Source organism: Oncorhynchus mykiss, chromosome 3, assembly GCF_013265735.2.
Source record: "Oncorhynchus mykiss isolate Arlee chromosome 3, USDA_OmykA_1.1, whole genome shotgun sequence".
In the NCBI taxonomy this organism is placed as follows: Eukaryota; Metazoa; Chordata; class Actinopteri; order Salmoniformes; family Salmonidae; genus Oncorhynchus; species Oncorhynchus mykiss.
In genome coordinates, this window is record NC_048567.1 from 77396891 (window position 1) to 77420314 (window position 23424).

The 23424-nt window shown below is 43.7% G+C and overlaps 1 protein-coding gene across 1 annotated transcript in view; it reads left to right on the top strand.

Moving 5' to 3' along the window:
• The first annotated feature begins 21864 nt into the window (after positions 1–21864).
• The window catches only part of LOC110520618 (E3 ubiquitin-protein ligase Midline-1), a 59970-nt gene continuing 58410 nt past the window's right edge, over positions 21865–23424 (top strand). Inside the window, exon 1 of the mRNA XM_036975246.1 lies at positions 21865–22124. The gene's annotated coding sequence lies outside the window, so the exon portion shown is untranslated. The remainder of the gene's footprint in view (positions 22125–23424) is intronic.

The following is a 23424-nucleotide window of genomic DNA, read 5'->3' on the forward strand; positions in this document are numbered from 1 at the left end:
GAAATATTGCTCCACAGCTCTTGTTTCTTCTCCGTACTACTCTTGCTTTGTAATGCTACTGGAGTCATCAACAAAATATGAATGTAGTGTTGGGAAATATTGTCAAGTGTGTGCATGTTGGTTTCTGCAACTGATATTACAGACCATGGATCTGTGTTGTTTCAGGTGAGACTGCAATAGAATAAGCATTATCGACTTTATTCACCCAGATGAGAACAAATTCTTATTTGCAATGACAGCTTGGCCAATCATCACAAATGTTGAGTGTATGTCATTTTCTTGTCCCTCTTAGGATAGTTTGGGGGGATTTCAAGATAAAGAATTTCAATAAATTAAAAAAGATCCCAGAATGTAAATCATTGGAAACAGCCCCACTGGTTCTTGATCTATATTCCCCAAAGGTAATTACCAGTATTCACTGGAGACAACGTTGTGAAGGCTATGTTAGCTAACATTTCAAGGCATACCTTTAATTCAATTATACTGCTGACTAGATAGATTGCGGCAAACATTGGTGATCAGACTAAGGTAGTAGACAGTGATAAATCTAGTTTACAACCATATAATCATGTGTTTTATGCCTCAAAGAAACATCAAGTGAAAGCAAGCAGCAATTAAGCAGAAGATAGGACTTGATAATAAGCAGCCATTTTAATTTATTGGAGTCAGTGAAACTGAGGTAATTTCTTCAAGGTTTTTCAAAGTCCAGTTAGCATACAGATAACTTGTCTTTAGGGAGGTTGGGAGATTCCTGTTCGCTCCACACCCATATGATCTCCCTATTGTGATGATGAAATCATTCCTTTTCAAACATCGCAATGAATCCTGCAGGGTTTAAAGTAATTAGCTGAGAAATCCAATTTGGCTTTTTTCTAATAACAATGGGTTTGTTGCCTGTCGGCGTAGGATGACGAATAGGAAGATGATCCATTCTGTTCCAGATGTCTTTATTTTCCAGAGTCTTCTCTGAGCAATGAACTGTTAGGATGAAAGAACACTTATCCTCATAATCAGGAACTGATTTTCCACTCACAGCTAACATTTGCTAGTCCTAGTAAACACACTGACAGCTAACACAGCTATTCCTAGTAAACACACTGACAGCTAACACAGCTAGTCCTAGTAAACACACTGACAGCTACTAACACAGCTGGTCCTAGTAAACACACTGACAGCTACCAACACAGCTAGTCCTAGTAAAAACACTGACAGCTACTAACACAGCTAGTCCTAGTAAACACACTGACAACTAACACAGCTATTCCTAGTAAACACACTGACAGCTAACACAGCTATTCCTAGTAAACACACTGACAGCTAACACAGCAATTCCTAGTAAATACACTGACAGCTACTAACACAGCTAGTCCTAGTAAACACACTGACAGCTACCAACACAGCTAGTCCTAGTAAAAACACTGACAGCTACTAACACAGCTGGTCCTAGTAAACACACTGACAACTAACACAGCTAGTCCTAGTATCCATACTGACAACTACTAACACAGCTAGTCCGAGTAAACACACTGACAGCTAACACAGCTATTCCTAGTAAACACACTGAAAACTACTAACACAGCTATTCCTAGTAAACACACTGACAGCTAACACAGCTAGTCCTAGTAAACACACTGACAGCTACTAACACAGCTAGTCCTAGTAAACACACTGACAGCTAACACAGCTATTCCTAGTAAACACACTGACAGCTAACACAGCTAGTCATAGTAAACACACTGATAGCTAACACAGCTATTCCTAGTAAACACACTGACAGCTAACACAGCTATTCCTAGTAAACACAATGACAGCTAACACAGCTATTCCTAGTAAATACACTGACAGCTACTAACACAGCTATTCCTAGTAAACACACTGACAGCTAACACAGCTAGTCCTAGTAAACACACTGACAGCTACTAACACAGCTAGTCCTAGTAAACACACTGACAGCTAACACAGCTATTCCTAATAAACACACTGACAGCTAACACAGCTAGTCATAGTAAACACACTGACAGCTAACACAGCTAGTCATAGTAAACACACTGACAGCTAACACAGCTATTCCTAGTAAACACACTGACAGCTAACACAGCTATTCCTAGTAAACACACTGACAGCTAACAAGCAATTCCTAGTAAATACACTGACAGCTACTAACACAGCTAGTCCTAGTAAACACACTGACAGCTACCAACACAGCTAGTCCTAGTAAAAACACTGACAGCTACTAACACAGCTGGTCCTAGTAAACACACTGACAACTAACACAGCTAGTCCTAGTATCCATACTGACAACTACTAACACAGCTAGTCCTAGTAAACACACTGACAGCTAACACAGCTATTCCTAGTAAACACACTGAAAACTACTAACACAGCTATTCCTAGTAAACACACTGACAGCTAACACAGCTAGTCCTTGTAAACACACTGACAGCTACTAACACAGCTAGTCCTAGTAAACACACTGACAGCTAACACAGCTAGTCATAGTAAACACACTGATAGCTAACACAGCTATTCCTAGTAAACACACTGACAGCTAACACAGCTATTCCTAGTAAATACACTGACAGCTACTAACACAGCTAGTCCTAGTAAACACACTGACAGCTAACACAGCTAGTCCTAGTAAACACACTGACAGCTACTAACACAGCTAGTCATAGTAAACACACTGACAGCTAACACAGCTATTCTTAATAAACACACTGACAGCTAACACAGCTATTCCTAGTAAACACACTGACAGCTAACACAGCAATTCCTAGTAAATACACTGACAGCTACTAACACAGCTAGTCCTAGTAAACACACTGACAGCTACCAACACAGCTAGTCCTAGTAAAAACACTGACAGCTACTAACACAGCTGGTCCTAGTAAACACACTGACAACTAACACAGCTAGTCCTAGTATCCATACTGACAACTACTAACACAGCTAGTCCTAGTAAACACACTGACAGCTAACACAGCTATTCCTAGTAAACACACTGAAAACTACTAACACAGCTATTCCTAGTAAACACACTGACAGCTAACACAGCTAGTCCTAGTAAACACACTGACAGCTAACACAGCTATTCCTAGTAAACACACTGACAGCTAACACAGCTAGTCATAGTAAACACACTGATAGCTAACACAGCTAGTCCTAGTAAACACACTGACAGCTAACACAGCTATTCCTAGTAAACACACTGACAGCTAACACAGCTATTCCTAGTAAATACACTGACAGCTACTAACACAGCTAGTCCTAGTAAACACACTGACAGCTACCAACACAGCTAGTCATAGTAAAAACACTGACAGCTACTAACACAGCTGGTCCTAGTAAACACACTGACAACTAACACAGCTAGTCCTAGCAAACACACTGACAGCTAACACAGCTAGTCCTAGTAAACACACTGACAGCTACTAACACAGCTGGTCCTAGTAAACACACTGACAGCTAACACAGTTGGTCCTAGCAAACACAGTGACTTTCGTCCTATTTCAATCTTTCATTTGGCTTTTACAGCAGACGACCGAAAGCGAATCATGAAGTTTCAAAGTTACAGCCTATTAGGTGTCGAACCGAGACATTCTCCCACCATATGGGTGGGTCGGGGAATGGATATTTGAGAGTTTTTTTAGAGTATTACGAAGCTGAATTTATAGGGAAATAGTTGTACACTGTGTTTGTGGAAAGAATGGAATTCAGCTACCCTTGGGGCAGAGGGCCCAGCTCTCTGTGCTCCTGTGTAAACTTGTAAGGCAGATGAGAAGCAGAGTGTGAGTCAATAAACTATGTGTGTGTGTGTGTACCCACCCTGATGAAGAGGTGGGTACAGCAGATAGACAGAACAACTTCCAACCTCCTGTCTCCTGTCTGTTTTCACCAGAGGAATCCTCTACTGGCTGACTGCTGTCTCACGGAGACATTCTGTCTGTCTGGTTCTGCTTTTCTGCCATTATTCAGCTGGGAGAGACAGTCTCAAACATGGCAGGATTGGCAACCATGGGGATCCAGGTAAGATGCACACTGTACAGCAGGGATCATCAACTAAATTCAGCCATGGGCCTACCTTTTTCTTGAGCGGATGGTCAGGGGGCTGAAACATAATTACAAATAATTTGTAGACTGCAAATTGACCGCAAGAAGCCTAAACAGATAAACAGATTTGACTAAAAAATAATTTCAAATCTTGTTTACATTTGTATATGATCGCATAGTATCTCTCTGTTATGCATGGGAATACTTTGGAACATATTTCCAAAATTATAATAACATTTAACTAAAACATAATAATTTCAAATCTTGCTTTCATTTGAATACGATCATATAACATATAACTCTATTAGGAGTGGAAATGCTTTGGTGTTTCTACAATCTTTAATGTTCAACAATATATATATATGTGTTATGGTGCGTGAATGAGGACCCAAAAGCGAATTAACAAACAGAGTACTTTAATGACGAACATACGTGGGCTCAGATGGACAGGTAGATTCCGACAGGACAGGACAAGGTTGCAGCACACACGATGATAGTCTGGTTCAGGCATGAGACACATAAACAAACAAACAAGAATCCGACAAGGACAGGAGCAGAAACAGAGACAGATATAGGGACCTAATCAGAGGGAAAAAAGGGAACAGGTGGGGAACGGGGTGAATGGGTAATTAGGAGGAGACAAGGCACAGCTGGGGAAAAGAGGGGGAGAAAAGGTAACATAACAACGACCAGCAGAGGGAGACAGGGTGAAGGGAAAGGACAGAGACAAGACAACATGACAGTACCCCCCCACTCACCGAGCGCCTCCTGGCGCACTCGAGGAGGAAGCCTGGCGGCAACGGAGGAAATCATCGATCAGCGCACGGTCCAGCACGTCCCGAGAGGGAACCCAACTCCTCTCCTCCGGACCGTACCCCTCCCAATCAACAAGGTACTGGTGACCACGGCCCCGAGGACGCATGTCCAAAATCCTGCGGACCCTGTAGATGGGTGCGCCCTCGACAAGGATGGGGGGGGGGGGGGGGAAGACGAGCGGGGGCGCGAAGAACGGGCTTGACACAGGAGACATGGAAGACCGGGTGGACGCGACGAAGATATCGCGGCAGAAGAAGTCGCACTGCGACAGGGTTAATGATTTGAGAGATACGGAATGGACCAATGAACCGCGGGGTCAACTTGCGAGAAGCCGTCTTAAGGGGAAGGTTCTGAGTGGAGAGCCAAACTCTCTGACCGCGACAATATCTAGGGCTCTTCGTTCTACGCTTATTAGCAGCTCTCACAGTCTGCGCCCTATAACGGCAAAGTGCAGACCTGACCCTCTTCCAGGTGCGCTCGCAACGTTGGACAAAAGCCTGAGCGGAGGGGACGCTGGACTCGGCGAACTGAGATGAGAACAACGGAGGCTGGTACCCGAGGCTACTCTGAAAAGGAGATAGCCCGGTCGCAGACGAGGGAAGCGAGTTGTGGGCGTATTCTGCCCAGGGGAGCTGTTCTGACCAAGACGCAGGGTTGCGAAAAGAAAGACTGCGTAAGATGCGACCAATAGTCTGATTGGCCCGTTCTGCTTGACCGTTAGACTGGGGGTGAAAGCCGGAAGAGAGACTGACGGAAGCCCCAATCAAACGGCAAAACTCCCTCCAAAATTGAGACGTGAATTGCGGACCTCTGTCCGAAACGACGTCTGACGGAAGGCCATGAATTCTGAAAACATTCTCGATGATGATTTGTGCCGTCTCTTTAGCAGAAGGAAGCTTAGCAAGGGGAATGAAATGAGCCGCCTTAGAGAACCTATCGACAACCGTAAGAATAACAGTCTTCCCCGCTGACGAAGGCAGTCCGGTGACAAAATCTAAGGCGATGTGAGACCACGGTCGAGAGGGAATAGGAAGCGGCCTGAGACGGCCGGCAGGAGGAGAGTTACCGGACTTAGTCTGCGCGCAGACCGAACAAGCAGCCACGAAACGACGCGTGTCATGCTCCCGGGTGGGCCACCAGAAACGCTGGCGAATGGAAGCAAGCGTACCCCGAACGCCAGGGTGACCGGCTAACTTGGCAGAGTGAGCCCACTGAAGAACGGCCAGACGAGTAGGAACGGGAACGAAAAGAAGGTTCCTAGGACAAGCGCGCGGCGACGGAGTTTGAGTGAGTGCTTGCTTTACCTGCCTCTCAATTCCCCAGACAGTCAACCCGACAACACGCCCCTCAGGGAGAATCCCCTCGGGGTCAGTGGAGGCTACTGAAGAACTGAAGAGACGAGACAAAGCATCAGGCTTGGTGTTCTTAGAGCCCGGACGATAAGAAATCACGAACTCGAAACGAGCGAAAAACAGCGCCCAACGCGCCTGACGCGCATTAAGTCGTTTGGCAGAACGGATGTACTCAAGGTTCCTATGGTCAGTCCAAACGACAAAAGGAACGGTCGCCCCCTCCAACCACTGTCGCCATTCGCCTAGGGCTAACCGGATGGCGAGCAGTTCGCGGTTACCCACATCATAGTTACGTTCCGACGGCGACAGGCGATGAGAAAAATACGCGCATGGGTGGACCTTGTCGTCAGAGAGGGAGCGCTGAGAAAGGATGGCTCCCACTCCCACCTCTGACGCGTCAACCTCGACAACGAACTGTCTAGAGACGTCAGGTGTAACAAGGATAGGAGCGGATGTAAAACGATTCTTGAGGAGATCAAAAGCTCCCTGGGCGGAAACGGACCACTTAAAGCACGTCTTGACAGAAGTAAGGGCTGTGAGAGGAGCTGCCACCTGACCGAAATTACGGATGAAACGACGATAGAAGTTCGCGAAGCCGAGAAAGCGCTGCAGCTCGACGCGTGACTTAGGGACGGGCCAATCAATGACAGCTTGGACCTTAGCGGGATCCATCTTAATGCCTTCAGCGGAAATAACAGAACCGAGAAATGTGACGGAGGAGGCATGAAAAGTGCACTTCTCAGCCTTCACGAAAAGACAATTCTCTAAAAGGCGCTGGAGGACACGTCGAACGTGCTGAACATGAATCTGGAGTGACGGTGAAAAAATCAGGATATCGTCAAGGTAAACGAAAACAAAGATGTTCAGCATGTCTCTCAGGACATCATTGACTAATGCCTGAAAGACAGCTGGAGCGTTAGCGAGGCCGAAAGGAAGAACCCGGTATTCAAAGTGCCCTAACGGAGTGTTAAACGCCGTCTTCCACTCGTCCCCCTCCCTGATGCGCACGAGATGGTAAGCGTTACGAAGGTCCAACTTAGTGAAAAACCTGGCTCCCTGCAGGATCTCGAAGGCTGAAGACATAAGAGGAAGCGGATAACGATTCTTCACTGTTATGTCATTCAGCCCTCGATAATCTATGCAGGGGCGCAGAGACCCGTCCTTCTTCTTGACAAAAAAAAAACCCCGCTCCGGCGGGAGAGGAGGAGGGGACTATGGTACCGGCGTCAAGAGCTACAGACAAATAATCTTCGAGAGCCTTACGTTCGGGAGCCGACAGAGAGTATAGTCTACCCCGGGGGGGGGTGGTTCCCGGAAGGAGATCAATACTACAATCATACGACCGGTGTGGAGGAAGAGAGGTGGCCCTGGACCGACTGAACACCGTGCGCAGATCGTGATATTCCTCCGGCACCCCTGTCAAATCACCAGGCTCCTCCTGTGAAGAAGAGACAGAGGAAACAGGAGGGATAGCAGACATTAAACATTTCACATGACAAGAGACGTTCCAGGAGAGGATAGAATTACTAGACCAATTAATGGAAGGATTATGACAAACTAGCCAGGGATGGCCCAAAACAACAGGTGTAAAAGGTGAACGAAAAATTAAAAAAGAAATGGTTTCACTATGATTACCAGAAACAGTGAGGGTTAAAGGTAGCGTCTCACGCTGAATCCTGGAGTAAGTGTTGGGCTGGAGAGAAAACACAATATCACACTGGGTGAGGAACGAGCGGCATTCAGTGGGCTCCCCAGAGTAACACGGCGGGTTATTGATTCTGGGCTCCGGAGATTCGAAAGCCCTGGAAGTGGCCGGTGGATCGAGGCGGAGATGGTGAACCTGTTCTGTGAGGTTGGAGACTTGGGTGGCCAGGGTCTCAACGGCATGTCGAGCAGCAGACAATTCCTGCTTGTGTCTGCCTAGCATCGCTCCCTGGATCTCGACGGCTGAGTGGAGAGGATCCGAAGTCGCTGGGTCCATTCTTGGTCGGATTCTTCTGTTATGGTGCGTGAATGAGGACCCAAAAGCGAATTAACAAACAGAGTACTTTAATGACGAACATACGTGGGCTCAGATGGACAGGTAGATTCCGACAGGACAGGACAAGGTTGCAGCACACACGATGATAGTCTGGTTCAGGCATGAGACACATAAACAAACAAACAAGAATCCGACAAGGACAGGAGCAGAAACAGAGACAGATATAGGGACCTAATCAGAGGGAAAAAAGGGAACAGGTGGGGAACGGGGTGAATGGGTAATTAGGAGGAGACAAGGCACAGCTGGGGAAAAGAGGGGGAGAAAAGGTAACATAACAACGACCAGCAGAGGGAGACAGGGTGAAGGGAAAGGACAGAGACAAGACAACATGACAATATGTGTATATATGTATGTATGTATGTATGTATGTATGTATGTATGTGTGTCTATATATATACAGTTGAAGTTGGAAGTTTACATACACTTAGAGTGGAGTCATTAAAACTCATTTTTCAACCATCCCAAAAAATGATAGATTTGGCAAGTTGGTTAGGACATCTACTTTGTGCATGACACAAGTAATTTTCCAAAAAATTGTTTACAGACAGATTATTTCACTTATAATTCACTGTATCACAATTCTAGTGGGTCAGAAGTGTACATACACGAAGTTGACTGTGCCTTTAAACAGCCTTTAAACAAAATTCCAGAAAATGTCATGGCTTTAGAAGCTTCTGATGGGCTAATTGACATAATTTGAGTCAATTGGAGGTGTACCTGTGGATGTATTTCAAGGCCTACCTTCAAACTTAGTGTTCTTTGCTTGACATCATGGGAAAATCAAAAGAAATCAGCCAAGACCACCCCCAAAAAATTGTAGATCTCAACAAGTCTGGTTCAACACCTGAAGGTACCACGTTCATCTGTACAAACAATAGTATGCAAGTATAAACACCATGGAACCACGCAGCCTTCATGACGGTCAGGAAGGAGACGCGTTCTGTCTCCTAGAGATGAACGTACTTTGGTGTGAAAAGTGCAAATCAATCCCAGAACAACAGCAAAGGACCTTGTGAAGATGCTGGAGGAAACAGGTACAAAAGTATCTGTATCCACAGTATAACGAGTCCTATATCGACCTAACCTGAAAAGCCGTACGGCAAGGAAGAAGCCACTGCTCCAAAACCGCCATCAAAATGCCAGACAACGGTTTGCAACTGCACATGGTGACAAATATCGTACTTTTTGGAGAAATGTCCGCTGGTCTGATGAAAGAAAAAAATAACTGTTTGGCCATAATGACCATCGTTATGTTTGGAGAAAAAAGGGGGAGGCTTGCAAGCTGAAGAACACCATCCCAACCGTCAAGCACGGGGGTGGAAGCATCATGTTGTGGGGGTGCTTTGCTGCAGGAGGGACTGGTCTACTTCACACCAGTCCAATTATGTGGATATATTGAAACAACATCTTAAGACATCAGTCAGGAAGTTAAAGCTTGGTCGCAAATGGGCCTTCCAAATGGACAATGACCCCAAGCATACTTCCAAGTTGTGGCAAAATGGCGTAAGGACAACAAAGTCAAGGTATTGGAGTGGCCATCACAAAGCCCTTACCTCAATCCTATAGAACAATTTGAGGGCAGATCTGAAAAATAGTGTGCGAGCAAGGAGGCCTACAAACCTGACTCAGTTACACCAGCTCTGTCAGGAGGAATGGGCCAAAATTCACCCAACTTATTGTGGGAAGCTTGTGAAAGGCTACCCGAAACGTTTGACCCAAGTTAAGTGTATGTAAACTTCTGACCCACTGGGAATGTGATGAAAAAAAATAAAAGCTGAAATAAAATCCTTCTCTCTACTATTATTCTAACATTTCACATGTTTTAATTAAAGTGGTGATCTTAACTGACCTAAGACAGGGAATTTTTACTGAAAAACTGAGTTTAAATGTATTTGGCTAAGGTGTATGTAAACTTCCGACTTCAACTGCGTGTATATATATATATATATATATATATATATATATATATATATATATATATAAGTATATATATATATATAACTGGCACCACCAGTTGGGGAACCCTGCTGTAGAGGTCTACAAATGTTGTATCCTAATTTGATCACCCGGTTGGAAGAGACCTTTCCTGAAAATGTTAAACTTGTAGTGTATTTGAGGTTGAAATGTTCCCTTAAGAAAGAATGTATCAATCCCTACAAAAAATGTCCATTCATTATAATCCACATAATAATTGACATTTCCTTTTGCTACAGGATTATTTTTCTGATGTAGCAAACTGGTTCAAATTAAGATCCTACATATGTAAGGACAAATGACAACAATGTGTGATGAAACTGTGAATTGTGTTCATGATTTAGTTTTTGCATAACTTTCTCCATGACTTTCACTTGCGTCTCTCAGCTTCTAAATTGCTGCTGACTCAACATTGTTGTCTCCCCTGCACATTGTGCGCAAGGCAGATCATGTGATTTGATTAGGAATTGCAGAGTGATTAGGATAACACATCCTCAGTATTGCCTTAGAAGGACTATAAAAAGACTTCATCAATCTCTTTTAAATGAATATTCATGAGACTCAGAGCCCAACGTTGTTTGGATTTTTCTTCCACTGATAAACAGCAGAATAGCAATGGGCTGTGAGTGAATTACTATGACGTGTGTGTGTGTGTGTGTGTGTGTGTGTGTGTGTGTGTGTGTGTGTGTGTGTGTGTGTGTGTGTGTGTGTGCGTGTGTGTGTGTGTTTGTGAGAGGAAGTGTGTGTTCAGATTAAGGAGGAGCAGGAATTGCTGAGGTAGAGTAAGTTAAGACTGGTGTGAACATGAATCATTCCATCTGAGACAAAGAGGAAACCGGTCTGTCAGGTCCAGTGAGTTACCAGGTACCACAAAGAGGAAACCGGTCTGTCAGGTCCAGTGAGTTACCAGGTACCACAAAGAGGAAACCGGTCTTGACAGGTCCAGTGAGTTACCAGGTACCACAAAGAGGAAACCGGTCTGTCGTTGGCTTATTAAACAGAAAAAGGAATGCGTACCACAGGGGGCTGGTGGCATCTTAATTGGGGAGAACGGGCTCGTGGAAATGACTGGAGCAGAATAGTGGAATGGTATCAAACGCATCAAACACATGGTTTCCAGGTTTTTGATGCCATTATTATGAGCCGTTCTCAGCAGGCTCCTGTGAATTGCATACTTATTTCTCAGGCGACCATTTAACTGTCAGTCGGCTACTGTGCTTAATTAAGTACAAAGGGTTTCCATGCCATGTAACTTTACACTATAAAGCTTATCATTTGAAATAAACATTATGACATATATCTTAACCTAAAGCGTTTTGGTTAAAACGACACCAATGCCATGTTATTTTAGGAAAGGATAAAATACATAGAACTGTGCCAACACTTGTAAAAGTGGGAATCTGGTATATTCATTTTGGTTTCCTCAAAGAAGCATCTGGTGGTGTTTGAACACTCCAGAGACTCCATATTAAAGGGACTGAATGAGTAGTATTTTCTCTCTTCATTAATCTCTAGTGCCTTTACATTTTAGCAGATGCTCTTATCCAGAACAAGTTAATGTAGTGAGTGCATACATTTTCCTACTGGTCCCCCATGGAAATTTTTTATTTATTTTACCTTTATTTAACCAGGTAGGCAAGTTGAGAACAAGTTCTCATTTACAATTGCGACCTGGCCAAGATAAAGCAAAGCAGTTCGACAGATACAACAACACAGAGTTACACATGGAGTAAAACAAACATACAGTCAATAATAAAGTATAAACAAGTCTATATACAATGTGAGCAAATGAGGTGAGAAGGGAGGTAAAGGCAAAAAAAAGGCCTTGGTGGCAAGGTAAATACAATATAGCAAGTAAAACACTGGAATGGTAGTTTTGCAATGGAAGAATGTGCAAAGTAGAAATAAAAATAATGGGGTGCAAAGGAGCAAAATAAATAAATAAATTAAATACAGTTGGGAAAGAGGTAGTTGATAGGGCTAAATTATATGTGGGCTATGTACAGGTGCAGTAATCTGTGAGCTGCTCTGACAGTTGGTGCTTAAAGCTAGTGAGGGAGATAAGTGTTTCCAGTTTCAGAGATTTTTGTAGTTCATTCCAGTCATTGGCAGCAGAGAACTGGAAAGAGAGGCGGCCAAAGAAAGAATTGGTTTTGGGGGTGACTAGAGAGATATACCTGCTGGAGCGTGTGCTACAGGTGGGAGATGCTATGGTGACCAGCGAGCTGAGATAAGGGGGGACTTTACCTAGCAGGGTCTTGTAGATGACATGGAGCCAGTGGGTTTGGCGACGAGTATGAAGCGAGGGCCAGCCAACGAGAGCGTACAGGTCGCAATGGTGGGTAGTGTATGGGGCTTTGGTGACAAAACGGATTGCACTGTGATAGACTGCATCCAGTTTGTTGAGTAGGGTATTGGAGGCTATTTTGTAAATTACATCGCCAAAGTCGAGGATTGGTAGGATGGTCAGTTTTACAAGGGTATGTTTGGCAGCATGAGTGAAGGATGCTTTGTTTTGCGAAATAGGAAGCCAATTCTAGATTTAACTTTGGATTGGAGATGTTTGATATGGGTCTGGAAGGAGAGTTTACAGTCTAACCAGACACCTAAGTATTTGTAGTTGTCCACGTATTCTAAGTCAGAGCCGTCCAGAGTAGTGATGTTGGACAGGCGGGTAGGTGCAGGTAGTGATCGGTTGAAGAGCATGCATTTAGTTTTACTTGTATTTAAGTTTATTTAAGTGTATTTAAATTGAACCCAGAACCCTGCCATTGCAAGCACCATGCTCTAACAACTGAGCCAAACAGAACCTTTCTCTCACTTCTGGACTGAATTACTCAGCCAAATCCTTTTTTTTTCAGCTAATATCTCATGAATAATGTGGATTTCTTGTGATTTTTGTATTTACGTTTAATTTTTGTTTCTCTTCCTTTATCACCTCTTAAATTCCACTTTAGCCTCAATTACTGTTCTCCTTAATGATAAATACAGTACATCCCAGATCAAGAGAGGCAAAGCCATCAGTGAGTGTGAGTTCCCCAGACCTGGGTGTTGTGAAGGAACACGACTCTGGGTTGATGTGAGCCCTAGTGTTGTGCCATAGTAGTGACTGTGGAAAGAGAGATGCTGAGTCTGTGTGTGTCAGTCACCACAACGTGTGGTTGGATACTCCTCTGCTGTTGTAGGCTGGAGCACAAGCTCCCGTTCTCAGAGAAAACAATCTGAGCTCAAGGGATAAGGTGACTGTTTAACCCATTTTGAAATGGGAGTCTATTGTTCGAGCCAAGTTTGGGGAATGTGTCCTGCAAATACTTTAACGCATGTGAGATACATATGGAGAAGGAGTGAAAGAATGATATTCTGCATTCCTCAAGTAGGCCAAAGCAATGAAGCTTTCAGCTTTGTCAGTAAACTGATAGACTACTCAACAGCAACCTGAACCAGAACCTTCTCAATTATCATGTAGCACAATAATGATATATGCCAACAAGCGATAGCTAACTTATATCCACTGTGATAAGCTATTCTGCCATCCAACAACCCAGCATGTGGCCATTCCCAGTGGGGGAATAATGTAGTGTTAGTGTTTTGATGATCCCTCAGAGCCAGTAGTCTAGTTAGGATGGAATGCACCCAGCCACACCCAGAGCTCAGACCCAGAGCTCTGATCCAGACCCAGAGCCCAGACCCCGAGCTCTGACCCAGACCTAGACCCAGAGCTCCGACCCAGACCCAGAGCCCAGACCCAGAGCTCTGACCCAGACCCAGCGCTCCGACCCAGACCCAGAGCCCAGACCCAGAGCTTCGACCCAGACCTCTGATCCAGACCCAGAGCTCTGACCCAGACCTAGACCCAGAGCCCCGACCCAGACCTAGAGCCCAGCCCCAGAGCTCTGACCCAGACCCAGACCTAGACCCAGAGCTCCGACCCAAACCCAGAGCCCAGACCCAGAGCTCTTACCTAGACCCAGAGCTCTGACCCAGACCTATATCTCTATATCATCGACTGTATCCTTATGTAATACATGTATTACTAGCCACTTTAACTATGCCACTTTGTTTACATACTCATCTCATATGTATATACTGTACTCGATACCATCTACTGTATCTGCCTATGCTGCTCTGTACCATCACTCATTCATATATCCTTATGTACATATTCTTTATCCCCTCACACTGTGTACAAGACAGTAGTTTTGGAATTGTTAGTTAGATTACTTGTTGGTTATTACTGCATTGTCGGAACTAGAAGCACAAGCATTTCGCTACACTCGCATTAACATCTGCTAACCATGTGTATGTGACAAATAAAATTTGATTTGATTTGATTTATTTGACCCAGAGCCCAGACCCAGAGCTCTGACCCAGTTCTCTAACAGCTGGGCCCCCGCGGTGCTCAGCCTGTCCCAGGATAAGTCACAGTAGTCTAGATAGTAGTAGTCTAGTCTCCACTTTGTTCAGTTTTTTAAGACTGTCTGTTTGTGGGAGGATACAAGACACAGTACAATAGGGTCTGTATTAAAGTTAAGTGATGATTTGATCAGGGGTATTGTTAGCTGTGTAAATGTATGACCTGGACATTTCTCATCTGAATTGAGAAAAACTGCTTTAAAGTGTCAATCAGCAGTTTAAACAATTACAAAGCCAAATCCCCACCCCTGTTTCTTTAAAAATCTGAGGGATAGGGCTGGACAAATTCCAAGACAGAACTATGGATGCAAGGACTGACCATCCATGATATCACAATTGTAGTTTTAACCATGTTTGGAGGCTACCTTATATGGTGTTTGTTAACATTTTGCTTTGTTTACAAACATTGGAGTAAAACAAGCTTATATTGTTGGTTCTCATGGAGACAGTTGAACTGAGCTCATGAGGTGTTTATATGTTATATTCTTCAAATATCAGTGGTTACATTTCATTCATTCAGAAGCCCAGAAATGGATGAAGCAACTGCAGATTGCCCCTTTAAGTTGTGATGATGCTTAATGAAGACATCTCATAGTCTAACAGAGTCTCAGAAAACCCTCAGGACCTGCTGGAAGCAATTATAGGGCTCTCCAAGCAGTAAAGAATGTGGCCCGGCTTTCACCACAGTCCTACAAAAGAATGATACATTTTTCAAGAAAAAAATTAAGCAAACAGTCTTTGGCTATGGGCTATTCTGTGGAACTAAACACAACACATGATCTTATTTTCCCATAAGTTACTCCCTGTTTAACTGGGAAAACAACAGATATTCAGTGTCACTTTGTGCTGTTCTTAACCACAGATCATAACTCATCCCTGCTGTTCTTTTCTGAGGGATTTATCTGTGCTGGACATTTGAGTCATACATTGTCCCCAGGCTTTGTGTCCAAGTTGTGGGTCTGCAGAGTGAGCCAGGCTAGCTAGTCATAACCTGCCTCACCGTAAACAGTCTAATCCTGACATTTGTCTTTGAAAGGAGATTACACGACCTCTGACCTTTTGAGGAGTCAGGTATCAGGAACACCAGAGGTGAAACTCCAAAGTCATCTCTTTATGCAAAGTTATTTTGTAGTCTTAATCATGGAACAAGTGTTGTTTTATACACATACCAGCACTGTTATGATATTTTAAGAGTCTACAGCGTATCAGTAGTAATATCTACAGAGTAATATCGACTAGGAATGCCCAACCAAGCAACATGGGGAATGTAGACATCCTCATATTGCACTGTTAAACAGCATACAGTTCCTCCAATACTTTCTCTATGCTCCTGATAACGTCCTACACTGTGTCAGTTCAGATCATGGCCACTGTTGGTTGGCTACAGCTCGTGTGAGAGAGAGAACTGCATGGCATCTGATACCACAGGGCTGGCAGGCAGGACCGTAGCCACTGAGCCAATCACGCTGTAGTGTACCGTAGCAGCCTACACCCAGAGGAAAAGCATCACTTCCAGGTCAATGACTCCTATAGCCCCTCATAGACAACTATATGTTATCCGGGCTGATCAGAATGCAGTTCAAAGGTTGTTTGCATTCTGTGGATCTCTTGCTGTGGCATATATACATTTGGCTTTCTAGTTCCACTCGCTAGACACTTAACCACAGCATCTCAAACTGAAAACAACAAACAAAGGTTATGAGGATACTTGGCATCGGCATTGCTATTCTATTGTTATTCTATAAGTCATATTTTTGATAAGAGTTAAAAGTAGGTTCATTAGTTATTGTAGGACTCTGTGAATTTATTTTTATACCACAGCGTTGTTGAATACTCGTTTCTGATTGGCTAGAAGATAATTCTCAAATGGGTATTAAAACCAGATAACTTACAGTTGGAAAAGATATCGGGACTCCGGACACCTTGAAATCATAACAAATATGTACACAACTGTATATGCTACATAGTTACAGAAAGCTAAACCAACAACCACACAAACCCGAAATTGGATACATTGTCAATGCAGGTTCAAGGAGGAAAAACTTCCAGCATTGATTTGTTTTTGCAGACATCTATTTATTGGGAGCATCTGATGACCTTGCGTGGTGAGTGCTGACCATGGATTTCTCTGGTCTCTACTGTTGCAGTCATGACACAAGTGGCTCTATGTTGTCAAATCCTCCCATGTTTCTAATTTGACCATCTGTTGTAATCTTGGCAGGTCTTGGTAGGTTTCCTAGCAACAAACTATTTAACTAAGGTAGCTAGCTTCTAGCCTAGAGTTTTATATGTAATGCACTTTCCTCGTAATGTACAGTGTTGAGTGTCTTGACGAGAATCCAACATTTTCTAGCTTTGCCAGGCAAACTTAGGCATTGTCTTTAATTTGGATGTACCCAAATGAATGTCAATAGAAAACAGCTTAAACGAATGCTAATGCAGCTACTTTGCTTTTATTCTGACTGCAGAGGTCGTGACTGTGTTAGCCATCGTTAGTTGGCTATAGTTAGTTAGCCATAGTTAGTTGGCTATAGTTAGTTAGCCATAGTTAGTTGGCTATAGTTAGTTAGCCATAGTTAGTTGGCTATAGTTAGTTGGCTATAGTTAGTTAGCCATAGTTAGTTGGCTATAGTTAGTTAGCCATAGTTAGTTGGCTAGCTAGCAAGCATGGGACAAGAACGTTGCCAGCGAGCATGGCAGTGAAACATATAAAACAAATAACCAGTGCTTGTCTTGGGTCGGAGCAGTCTGGAGGGTCGTACCAGCACCTCCAACTGCGTTTCAGCTCCTCTATAAGACAAAATGTCCGATCACCGGCCTGCATTCACACAAAAAGTTTGAACAAAGCGGAATGAAGGCAGGAGCAGCATTGAATAGCAACGGAGAGTGGGAATTCATGTCCTTATTTCGCTTTGTTTAAGTTTATTCACTGCTAGTCTGTGAATCCGGTGTATGCGTGCAGTATATGGTACAGTATATGGTACAGTATATGCTACAGTATATGGTGCCAGCTTCAGAATGTTCCAAGTTGTCAAACGAGGGTTCTTATGGTCTTGAAAATCTTGGAAAAGTCATGGAATTTTAATATAGTGTTTTCCTCTTTCCTAAATATATCATCACTCACTTAAAAGTCGACATATCAGACATGATCAGAATTAGGCCAGCACACACAGTGTGATGTGCATCATCTGTGTGTGAGTGTGCTGTGCCGTTGCCCGAGGAGAGACACATTTCAGAAGTAGCTAGCCAATCAAAATAATTAAATTATTATGCTCGTTGTTGGAAGGATCGGACCAAGGTGCAGCGTGGTAGGCGTACATTTTAATTGAAACGAAATGTAACGTTGAGTAGAGCTAAGCAGCACAGTACCAAAAGCAAGATCCCACAAACTACAGGTGGAAAAAGGCTGCCTAAGTATGATCCCCAATCAGAGAGAATTATAGACAGCTGCCTCTGATTGGGAACCATACCCGGCCAACAAAGAAATAGAAACAGATTGCCCACCCTAGTCACACCCTGACCTAATCAAATAGAGAATTAAAAGGATCTCTACGGTCAGGGCGTGACAGTACCCCTCCCCCCAAAGGTGCGGATTCCGGCCGCAAACCTGAACCTATAGGGGAGGGTCCGGGTGGGCATCTACCCTCGGTGGTGGCTCCGATGCGGGACGCAGACCCCGCTCTGCCAACTTTGGTGGCGCCTCTGGTACTGGGATCATCGCCGGAAGCTCCGGACCTTGAATCATCGCCGGTGGAATCGAACCGTGGATCATCGCTGGGGGCTCCGGACCGGGAACCGTCGCTGGAGGCTCACGACCGGGAACCCTCTCTGGAGGCTCTGGACTGCAGACCGTTGCTGGAGACTCTGGACTGCCGACCGTCGCTGGAGGCTCTGGGCCATGGATCATCACTGGAGGCTTCGTGCCCTGGATCATCACTGGAGGCTTCGTGCGTGGAGCAGGCACAGGATGTACCAGGCTGGAGACACGCACTGGAGGCCGGGTGCATGGAGCTGGCACAGGATATACTGGACCGTGGAGGCGCACTGGAGGTCTGGAGCGTAGAGCTGGCACAACTCGTCCTGGACAAAGGACCACCTTCGCATGGCAAGGGCGGGGAGCTGGCACAGGACGCACTGGGTTGTGAAGACGCACTGGAGACACAGTACGTCTTGTCACGAACCGGCTCAAAGCCCGTAACAAAAGGGAGACAATGTGGAGATAAGGAGTAACAAAATATATATTTATTAAATAAGTAACTAAGTATAATATACAATGGTGTGTGTAATCAGTAATCAGTAGTGTAAGTGAGTGTTTTGCATGCATGAATGTGATAATGCAGGGTGTTGAAAGACGCTAAAGCAAACAACCAAAAACCAACAAGAAACACAACAAAATCTATGAAGGTGTCTGCATGGAGAGAGTCTCCTCCATGAAAGTGGAAGAGGTCTATTTATCCTGGAACACACCGGGCCCAGGTGTTCCCCATGTAGCTGACGACCCTCCCAACTCCGCCCATAATAATTTCCTTAATATTGTGGCTAGAGTCAAATACTTCCTATAGAACAAACTTCACGTCAGGATCGGCTGTCACGTTCTGACCATCGTTCGTGTGTGTTTTCCTTGTTTTCAAACTTCACGTCAGGATCGGCAAGCAAAATTAATAATTAATGTATGTGTGTTATATTAAACATAGAAGAGGGAGTAAAATGTTGGCAAACAATAAACATTTCAGAACAACTACGGCTGAATTACTATCCTTACACTTTCAAAAATACTAGTTGAATAAGACATGGGAGAGATGACGAATTTTGGCAAAGAGATTTATTTATAGACTAATACAAATCAGTAGCAGATTTAGTTACGGGCGACATGGGCCCAGGGCGGCTTCTTGCTGGGGGTGGACATGGGCGCCCCAGGGTACGGGAGGGGGTGGGCACGGGCGCTGAAGTGGGGGTTCGCCAAGGGCGCCATACAAGCTTGAACCACCACATACACATGAAACAAATAACTAAACCGAAAACTGTGAAGAGCAGATATTTCAACGAGCAAGCAAGTCGCAGCAATGAAGAACGTGAAGGGGGGAGAATTCTGGCAGGGTGGGGGGGAGATTTTTGGCACCAGCACTGTTGAGAAATAAATCTGACATTGTTATTTGAAAGCTGGGATTCCCCTCTATTAAATAGTAGACTATGTAATCCAGACAATGTTACAAAATATTCAAAGAATAGCCTAATTGACAAATAACTTCCATGCTGTGTGCATAGATCTCCCCTGAAACATGAATATTTTAGCCTTTTCAAGGTTAAAGATAAACATGTATTAGCTACTTTGCTTTGAAGAAGCCTACTTTATCCATTTAATCCCTGATTCATTGAATGAGGGAATAATTGTATAAAGACAGAAAACTATTTGGTTGTAATGTTGCAACCTTTTATGTAAAGGGTTGCCAGCCGTCCTCCAGGAGGATTAAGTATACTGGGTGTGCTGTCTTTTCATTGTAGCCCTGCTCTAACGCACAACAGTATATTTATATATTCTTAATTCCATTCCTTTACTTTAGATTTGTGTGTATTGTTGTGATATTTTTAGATATTACTGGTTAGATATTCCTGCACTGCTGGAGCTAGAAGTTACAAGCATTTCACTACACCCGCAATAACATCTGCTAAACATGTGTATGTGACCAATAAAATTAGATTTGATATAGCCTAAACACCAGCTTCTCAACAGGACCTTGATAAGCAGACTCGGGTGTGTTTCAGGGCTAGATCAAAAGCCTGCGGCCCAGTACCTCTCCAGGTGCAGGGTTGACCACATGTGTTTTATACAGTAGCCTAACAATGCAGTTATTCTACTTTGTGGAGGGTGAAGTGCCTTGATTGATTTGAGAGCACAATGGCAGGAAATAGTAGGTCTATATGGGATCAAAAACCAGCAGCCTTCTAGTGTCAATACCACATGTATGAAGACTTTTGAATGTAGACAATATAGAGACGCTACCAATTATTTATCATTAAAAAAAAAATGGTTCAAAATCATGGAGAAGTCATGGAAAAGTCATTGAAATTCCATCTGTCAAAATGCGTATGAATAATTAGAGGTCTCTATAGCATACTGTTGTTTGGGAATTTCTGTGAACATAGTCTAATGGACTGATTTAGAAAAATACAGGTCCTGCACTTCTTTCATCCAACTGGGTCACGTCCATAAATATACAACCAAAAGATAATAAAGTACGAATTCGCTTATAATGAAAATATCAACAACAACAAAACATGTTCTAACGGATACATTTATGCTTGAGTATTGTTTTCTTTGGCAGCTGTGGTATAAGCGGGATAATTCCTCCGTTCTGTACATTACCTTGGGGGGAAAACTCCACCAGCGGACTCAGCCTCGTCCTGCTGCGTCGTCCATTACTTCCAAGGTAATGTACAGAACGTGTGCGTTTATCCCTTACTTATTTGTTTCATTAGCCTTGTGTTTTTCAGAAGTGAGCCTTGGGGGAGATCCTCTTAGTGATGGGGCAGCAGAGTAATTAAAATCTTGAACCTTTGCCATGGTTACCGTGGGTACATCCACATCAGATGCTAATTTACATTGCCAATAGAACTGTCTGTGGGGGGACAATAAGGTAGAATAAAACAATGATAGGGTTCTTATAGAATGATGCAGATTTAGTTCAGTAAAGTGTCGTTCATACTGGATTTATCCCTCAATTTAATGTTAAGTCTCCTGGCTGGTTGAATACAGAAATATTCATTAGAGCCTCATAATAAATCTGTGAAACATTTATCGCTAAAACACGCTCGCATTCACTTGCATTACATCTCTGTTCTCAAAGCTGACCATGCTAACATTGGAGACATCAATGAAGACGTCGCCCTTCCACCCTAGTTAGATCTTGTGGTCTTGGAATTGAACATTTATTTGACCATTCATGATCTCATGAGTAGCTTTCATTGAGCAGTGTTGTCTGTCTATTGTGATGATGAATGGGTGTGTGGATGGGATGCAGCAAAGCAGCCTAGCCTTGGAGGCTGGCCCCATCTGGCTTCAGCCTGGTTATGTTCTAGAGTGAGTTCCAGCCCCATCCCCAGCCTCATCACAATAGAGTCCCCAAGGTTCCCCCTGCTCCCCAGCCTTTGTCTTCACATTGGCTTACCTTTTGTCTCATGACGTGGAGAATGGATAGATGGGGAAAAGAGAGCCCTAGCCCTTAATGGAGGCAGCGTCCTTGAAATAACCCAGTGGAAATTACGCTTCCCCAGCATGTTACACGCTTCCGTGAGCATACAGCCAGGGCTGGGGCTGAGGCAGAGGGAGGGAAGGCACCACAGTAACTAGGTGGCTGTGTTATGTTTGGAGGCAGAGTTTCATCCATGTGCCAGTGACATGCAGTAGAGGGTTTAATAACCATTCAGTGGGAGTTGCATCATTCCTCTCTGTTGGATAAGACCACCCTGGAACGTATTATGTGAGTACTGCTTACGCTGTGAAGGCTGTATATTGTGGAAAGTTGTTATAATTTATGAGTGTAGCTATTTATTATGATGTCATAGAGAGCGGTAGCATCTTGAGATTCTTTACATGCTGATTCATGATATCAACAGTATACTTTTACTTGTAAATGAGTTACAGGAATCCTTTCGATTTTTGTTTGAAGTGTTTGAAGGATATCACATTACTTTTGTGGAGCATTACCCTCTTATTTAGTATATTTATGAACCTAAATAAACTATTGTTTGATGATGGGGAATAATGTGGTTAGTTTTCATACACCTGTACCTGAAACCTTTATACATTTGAGAAGTGTATTATGTTCAGAAAACTTAATGTATGAAGCTGTTTAGTTGCGATCATATGGTCTAGTTAAATGCTTCAATAACCAGACTAAACCAAGAGTACTGGGAGAAGTAGATTAATTATTGGATGGATGGTGTGAACCCAGTCCATAATATGACACATCCTACATCTGACTCACCCATGTGCGCTAGACTCTTTGAACCATTAGGCCTCAGCGCTTTCTCTATTCCGTCCCTTATCTTGTCCTTCAAGGAAGGTTTTCCCAACCGGCAATATCTTCTATTGGTCGTCTTAAGCTCCACCAAGGAAAGAGCCCCTGACGGATTAATATTCATCTGCTTGGAATATTTATTCTATATTATGGAATTATGGAATATCTACGTAGGCGTACAGAGGCCCATTATCAGCAACCATCACTCCTGTGATCCAATGCACGTTCTGTTAGCTAATCCAAGTTTATCATTTTAAAAATATAATTTATCATTAGAAAGCCCTTTAGCAATTATGTTAGCACAGCTGAAAACTGTTGTGCTGATTAAAGAACAATAAAACTGGCATTCTTTAGACTAGTTGAGTATCTGGAGCATCAGCATTTGTGGGTTCGATTACAGACTTAAAATGGCCAGAAACTCGTCAGTCTATTCTTGTTCTGAGAAATGAAGGCTATTCCATGCGAGAAATTGCCAAGAAACTGAAGATCTCGCACAACAATATGTACTACTCCTTTCACAGAACAGTGCAAAGTGGCCCTAACCAGAATGGAAAGAGCAGTGGGTGGCCCCGGTGCACAACTGAGCAAGAGCACAAGTACATTAGAGTGTCTATTTTGAGAAACAGACACCTCACAAGTCCTCAACCGGCAGCTTTAATAAATAGTACCCACAAAACACCAGTCTCAACATCAACAGTGAAGAGACAACTCCGGGATGCTGGCCTTCTAGGCAGAGTTGCAAAGAAAAAGCCATATCTCA